Raw genomic sequence first — 6777 nt, forward strand, 5'->3', positions numbered from 1 at the left:
GGGGGGGGGGGGGTGTTGAGGAGCCTTTAACAGAATTTTTAAATTTTCACATGAAATCCCCTGCCTCCTCCTGAGGGGTGGTGGTGGAGATTTTTGACTGAAATTTGTGGGTGTAATTTATGTAACCATAGAGACAAGCTTCTGACAAATCTTTGACCACATTTATGGAGGCATCTGTGTTAGATAATGTTTGAGCCAGAGATCTAGGAGTGTGTTTATGTCATATGTACAGTTGGTTCAAATTTGGTAGTATTTAGTCTCTTATTTGGTATTTGTGTTATTATTTGCCTTCAAAAATGCCATTACAATTTTCCTGCCACCACAAGGGAATTTCTTAAACCATAGACAACCCAATACCAGTTAGCAAAAAGTCTGGAGCCTTTGCAGCCCTATTGAATATTCATGTTTTGAAAAACCACAGAAAAACCACAGTAATTCATAGTTTTAAGCAGTTGGGAATGCTCTCAGACATCTTATTTTAAGGTGAAATTGATTAGAATGTGACTAGCTGGGAGAGCTGTTCTGTTTTGACTGGAGGAACGTTGTTATTTTATTGTTGTTGTCGAACCTTCCTCAAGTGGATCACAGCTTCTGGAGATGTCAGAAAATCCTCCTGGGGTTTACTGAACTCCAGAGTCAGTTTCTGTAAAAAAAAAAAAAAATTGCTCTGAGCAGAGTTGAGACTGATGTTTGCAGTGTGAGAGTTTGTATTTCTGACCCCTTTTTAACATGTGGGGATATTGACTGTACATCATATCTATTGATTAAGGGGATAAGGTACACTCTCATACTTTGAAGTAAGTGTGAACTAAATTAATGAACTGCTTTCTTTCTCTGAAGGCTGACGCTTACCATAAATGTCGTGTTTCTCCCTGCAAGCCGCTCTGAATGATTTTAGCGTGTTGAGAAGGCGTGACAGGCCAGCCCAGAAGGAGGAAGGGGTGGGGGAAGGAGGGAACTGCATTTAACAAATAAAAGAGAATTAACTTCATTGCTTTGGTCTCCTTCTATAATGATATTCATTTTAAGGACCTAATATACAGTTGTTTAAATTTGAGGTTTAATTCTAATCAATACCATTACCCTCAAAGGTGGAGGGGGATAAAGCTTGAAGGAAGACTCCCTTCTATGAATAGTTATTTTATCTTTTTATCCTCCTATCTTCTGGAAGGAAGAGAGGGAGGACTATTAAAAAGTTAAATGCTAATTCTGAGAGTAAACAGAGGCGTTAACCACTGTTTCCTCAAAAATGCCAGGAATTAGAAAAACTCAGCATCGTGTGACTACAATTTTTAGCTACCTAATTGTAAGATTATTTATTCGTATAAATTAACTTTAGAATCATGTCATTCTTTCAGTGATAATGAATCATATAACATCGGTGTGGATTTAGTTTCTCTTGGCTTACTGCTTGTGGGTATTTTCAAAGGCTTGTATGTGCAGCTTTTTTCATTAGAAATAAGTTCCATTTACTCCCATTATAAAAGTGAGGTGTTTATTTTATTTCATAGTAACATTAGCTAAAGTTTTTTTTCCCCTAATACTACTCCCTTTCTGCCCCCCCCCCCAAAGAAGTGGTTAGTGTTTGTGTCGTAAGGTATAAGGCATCAGAGTTCAAAAGGAAAAACAAAGAGAATGATATAATTGACCAAAAATCAAAACCATCCTCACTTCGCATCTAGTTTAAATGAAACTGGTCTTAATGAAAGCGCTTTCTCCACTTTATAGCGGTGACCCTACCCTGCTTGAATCTATCCCACATGAGAGAACAACTGTGGTCTGTGGCAGATTTAACTAACCTGGCTAAGCAGTTCAGAGTAGAGTTTATTTTACCTTTTATGATATTGATCATTACTCCTGAATATTATACCATAATAATGTTTAGATATTTGGAGAAAGAAGGGGAATAAAGATAGGAAGGAAGTACAGGCTTTCCAACATCAATTAAAAGTTTCCCCTATCACATATGAAGTTTAATGTGCTGGCAGAGAGAGGGGTAGATGGATATTCTGCTGTTTCTTGCAAACCTGTGGGATCCACTATCAATAAAGCTAAAATCTATTAGCATTCTGTATGCATCTGCAGCATAAATTTCATTTGAATTTCAAATTTAATAAACCAGGAGGTTTTTAATCATCCCTGGTTTTATTTGTTTGATATTAACATGCTTATTGACCGGGTCTGGTGACCAGTTTGATCATTACAGGACAGCAAAAAGTTAATTAAAACGACCACAGCCCCTTAATCATATCATCTGTCTCATCCATGTCGCTCTCTTTATTACCAGTGATGATGGATAGTCTCCCAGATTAATTTCTCTGTTTCTTCGATTTGGACAACAGCTTTTGGGACCTAATTTACATCCTGGGAACAACTTGCTCAAGTATATCTAACACCTTGCAGCTACAATATACATCAACATCTCCTTAGATGGAGCTGAGAAAGGGAGCTTTTTTGCAGGCGGGTTTGAAGACTAATCAATGCTTGGATCTGGAGCTCTTATGCTTACACAACCAAAGAAACAGAAGGTCCTAAAAGCAAATTAAAGGCCTCGATCCCTGCTTTTCCTTTTGGGGGCGGAGGGGTGGGCGAGTAAAATATGCCTCTGCTGCTTGGTCAGTAGATTAAAATGTGTAGATACAGCGACAAGTAAATAAAGCCATTTGTAACCATTAAATACAATTAGGCATTTATACTGGAAGACATCAAAGTTATTCAGGCTTTCAAGTGTCCGACAACGCATCTACACACCAAATACAGTTTTGAACGTAAGCATGATCGGGTATATATAAAGTGGTTTTAAAAAAAAAACACCTAATGGCCGGGAAATACACATGAACTAAGGTGCGTACCTCTGCTGGGTACTTATAATCCCGCTCTTAGTTTCTGGGTTTCTGGAGCGTGGATGGGGACACGCAAGAAGACCTGCGTGTGACCGCCGCCCGCCGAGTGAACGCAATACAAGCGGTGCGTCCCTGGCGGGAGCCTCTCCCAAGATGGGAAGACTGTCCCCAACCCCTGACCACCGCGCGAGGGATATGTCGGCTACTAAATAAGGCATGAAGAGAGATAGCTAGAGAGCCGAGCGCCGCCGCCGGCTGCCGGGAAGAGCGGGCTGAGACAGGTTGAGGGGTTTCCTCTTTGGGAGCTCTCTGGTCAAAGTTACTTTCCTATTGCGGGGAGGAGGGAAACCCTGGCCAGCCCCGGACCTGAGGATTCCTGAGGGGTGCCCCTCTATGATCCATCCCTGCTTTCGGGTGGCTTTACTAAGTTGCCTAACATTTCCTGGGAAGGGAGGTAATAAAAGCCCCTCGCTGGTGGCAGATTGTTGAGCCGTAGGTGGGAAGGGATCAGTAGGCTAGAGCTCAGAAAGGGCTGTATTTTCCTGATTGGAAAATGGGAACTTCCACACTGAACAATGGCCCCTATTAGTGAGGTTATTGGGTTTCAAACTGTCCAGCCACATTTACAGCCGAGTCCTTACTTTCCTGGTACTGCTTAATTGGATGCATTTGTTGACCACAGGGAAGCAATAGTGACTCTTGATCTACTTGCCTAGGAGCTCCTTGTGAGTGTACAGAACTACCTTGGTGACTCTTAAGAAATGGGAGCGACTATTGCTTTTCTTTTTTTCTTAATTGACTCGATTTTTTTTCTTCCATTTCTCCTTAATATTTACTTTTTTTTTTCTTCTCTGCAACTTAAAGACGTCCAAAAGTTAGGGTCAGTTTAATTAAAAGAGATTTACCTATCTAGCTTAGGATATTGGCAGCTTTGGTTTCCTTTAGCTCTAACATTCTAATTGCAAATATTTGGAAGACAAGGAGGAATTTCCCCATATATATTTTTATATAAAATTATCTTAGCACCTAGGTTAAGTTCAAAGATAGGAAAACGTGATGATATTTACCAAAATAGATATTTGAAATCTCCAATCTATGTGTGTAGCCTATATTAAAGGAAGAAAGCAAAACACATTTTCCTATTTATTATCTACATGTATAATCATATTCTTCATACTATGTTAACATGGCCTTGTGCTAGTTTTACAAGCAGGAATATACTCCATGATATATTTCATATTCATCTCTCTGCCAGTCCATAGATGAAATTGATAATTCTATAGCACTTCATCATGTAAATGAAGGAAAGAGAGTTTGCTCATTTGGGGTGAGTGGTGTGTATGCGTGTTCGTGTGCAAGGCAAGAGAGAAAAAGAGAAGCTGAGACATTCAGATGAGTGTGTCTGATTTTTTTTCTAGAATAGATTTATTTCAGCTGTTTTCTTTTGATATTATATATTACTTTCTCACAGCTAATGTGCAGAGTTAAAAACTACTAAATTCTTATCCTCAACACTATTGATTTCTTTTCATTCTGTTCTGTTACTAGAGGAGGTAATGCTCCCAGATTACCCAGTCGGCTCCTCCAGACGGTTGACAATTGCAGTTGCAGTTTCGGGAAGATAAATGTTACTTTGGGAATTGTGTTTAATTACAAATAATCTAGGAGCTGCTCCAGGTCTCTGGGTTTAACCACACATGTGTTCAAATCATTGTACAAGGTTTACAAATGGGTGATATTTGTGAAAGGGGATAGGATTCACTTTCTAAAGCCAGGGGACAAACTAGGATGCACTCACTTGGGGTTTGTGATTAGATCCTTAGTGATAACACAGATCAAAATAACAACCATCAAAAAGAAGTGTGGGACTCAGAGTACATGAAAGTCTAAAAAACAGTGTTCACTGGAGTTTACTTCCAGGTCAACTTTATTAAAATGAAAACCTGAAAATAAGCCATTCTTTGCATTTTTAAAATCCCTTTCATAAATCCATCTTTGTATGGAATATTTTTGCTCATATGCGTGGATTTTCTTTACACCTTTTTCCTGCAGGAAGTTTTGCGGATTTACCCCGAAATAGATTAATGTTTATTTTTTTTTTTTACAGTTCCTCTTGTAATTCAACTGCTACCTTTGTGTGTATGTGTGTGATTCTTTACTTATATGGCAGCTCAATTAGTGTTGTTTGTGTGTGTGTGCTCTTTTTTTCTAATAGTCTTATTAACAAGAAAAAAGGTGGCGAACAGGTTATTCTCTTAACCTGACCTGGCTGTAAGAGTAAGATGAGCAGCACTGAACAGATGTCCCCATTTAAGCCGTTCTTTTCCCACATGCCTGCTGGAGATTGCAGGCGCGCAGGAAGCTCGCTTCAAACCTGGCCCATTTCAGGCCATAATGGCCACGTTATTTCGGCCCAGTGAACACGAACAAAATCGCGTGCTTTAGAATCATTCGACTCTGAGTCCAGGAAAAGCAGGGGGTGTGGTGGCAGTGGGGGTGGCTAGGGAGGGGTGTATGTGGAGGGGGGCGATTTCATCTCGGATCGCAGGAAGAGAACTTGCTCAAAAGATTTTTTCCCCTGCAAATATGGTATAATTTACAGCGCAACTTAATAATCCGAGGGGCAATGCAAAAGCCCTTTGCGTTGTAAACCGCTTCTAATTACCTGCCAGAGCAATTAGCTGACTATCACGAAGAAATTAGATCGCTCAATGTAGCATAAATAATGCGAATAATTTTGTAAGAAGAATGGAAAGCGAGACCTGGTGTTTCTTTATAAGGAAATAACACCTCGTACTGTACGAGCCCTCCATGAACACATATTAATGTCTAGGCATGCATGGCAATGAGTCCGAGCAGGAGCCCTCTGGCTGCGGTTCAGCACTTTTTCCGTTTACGTATGCGGGGTGAAAGTCGGCTTCCAGGCGTTCGATCTCCAGCCTTCCAGCTCACAGTAATTAACACATAGCGACTTCAATGGGAAAACCTGTTTTCCAGATGATTTTTACAATGCAGCTTTATGTCTCATTTGGCAGTTTAAATAGCTGGAGTTGTTTTCTGGCTTCATCTCTACTATCATCTGTTGAGCATATTTTGCTTAGAATATTGAATCCCAATCAAAACTTAGGTGCAGGCTTTTGATGACTTTTATTTTCTTAAGAAGTGGGGCTATCAAGCAACCACTATGAAGAACACTAAGGCAAAGAATTCTTGTGAGGATGTGCAAGTGCTAGCAGATATCTGTTTTCCTAAATGAATTTGTGAAGCATATTGAAATGGGTTTTGTGTGTGTGCTTCACTTTATTTTTTTTTAATTTAAAATCTACCCTAATCATATATTAAATTTAGCTCATTTCTCTTGACTGGTGTTTTCTACATAAAAGTTCAAATGGTGAGTTCACACATTTCTTGGCAAAGCAAGTCAGGCGTAAAGCTAAAACCCAATTTTGGAGGAAAGCTGACAGTGCAATAAGGTGTCTGAGAACATCATCGAGCCCTTTGAAATTTACTAGGTTTGTAAATTACCAGTGGGAATACATCTTCAAAACCTGTTTGGAAAAAGTATGTGGGCCAACACCTACCCGCCCCCACCCCCAACCCACACACACCAGGAGAAGCTGTTGCCCGCAACTCTACATCTTTTTGATGCCGCCAAGGAAAGGCAGTCAAGAGCCCCTTTTTTCTTGGTAATCTAGGTAGGTCATACATTTGGCTTAAATTGAATCAGCCAGGAGAACTTCCCTGGAAATCGAACTGTACGTCAGTGTTGGTCACAGTAGCGGGTGCGGTACGAATTCGGGTTTTGCTTAGTGCTTGATAGCTATCCGGGTGAATTTCGCCTCTCACAGCTGTAAGAGTCTGGAGCTGGCGCCCTCGCTCCAGTCTCTTCCCCACCCCCCCCCCGCCCCCTTCTGCAGGCATCCCTCCATCGGCA

This window comes from Marmota marmota, unplaced genomic scaffold (assembly GCF_001458135.2).
Source record: "Marmota marmota marmota unplaced genomic scaffold, marMar, whole genome shotgun sequence".
Classification (NCBI taxonomy): Eukaryota; Metazoa; Chordata; class Mammalia; order Rodentia; family Sciuridae; genus Marmota; species Marmota marmota.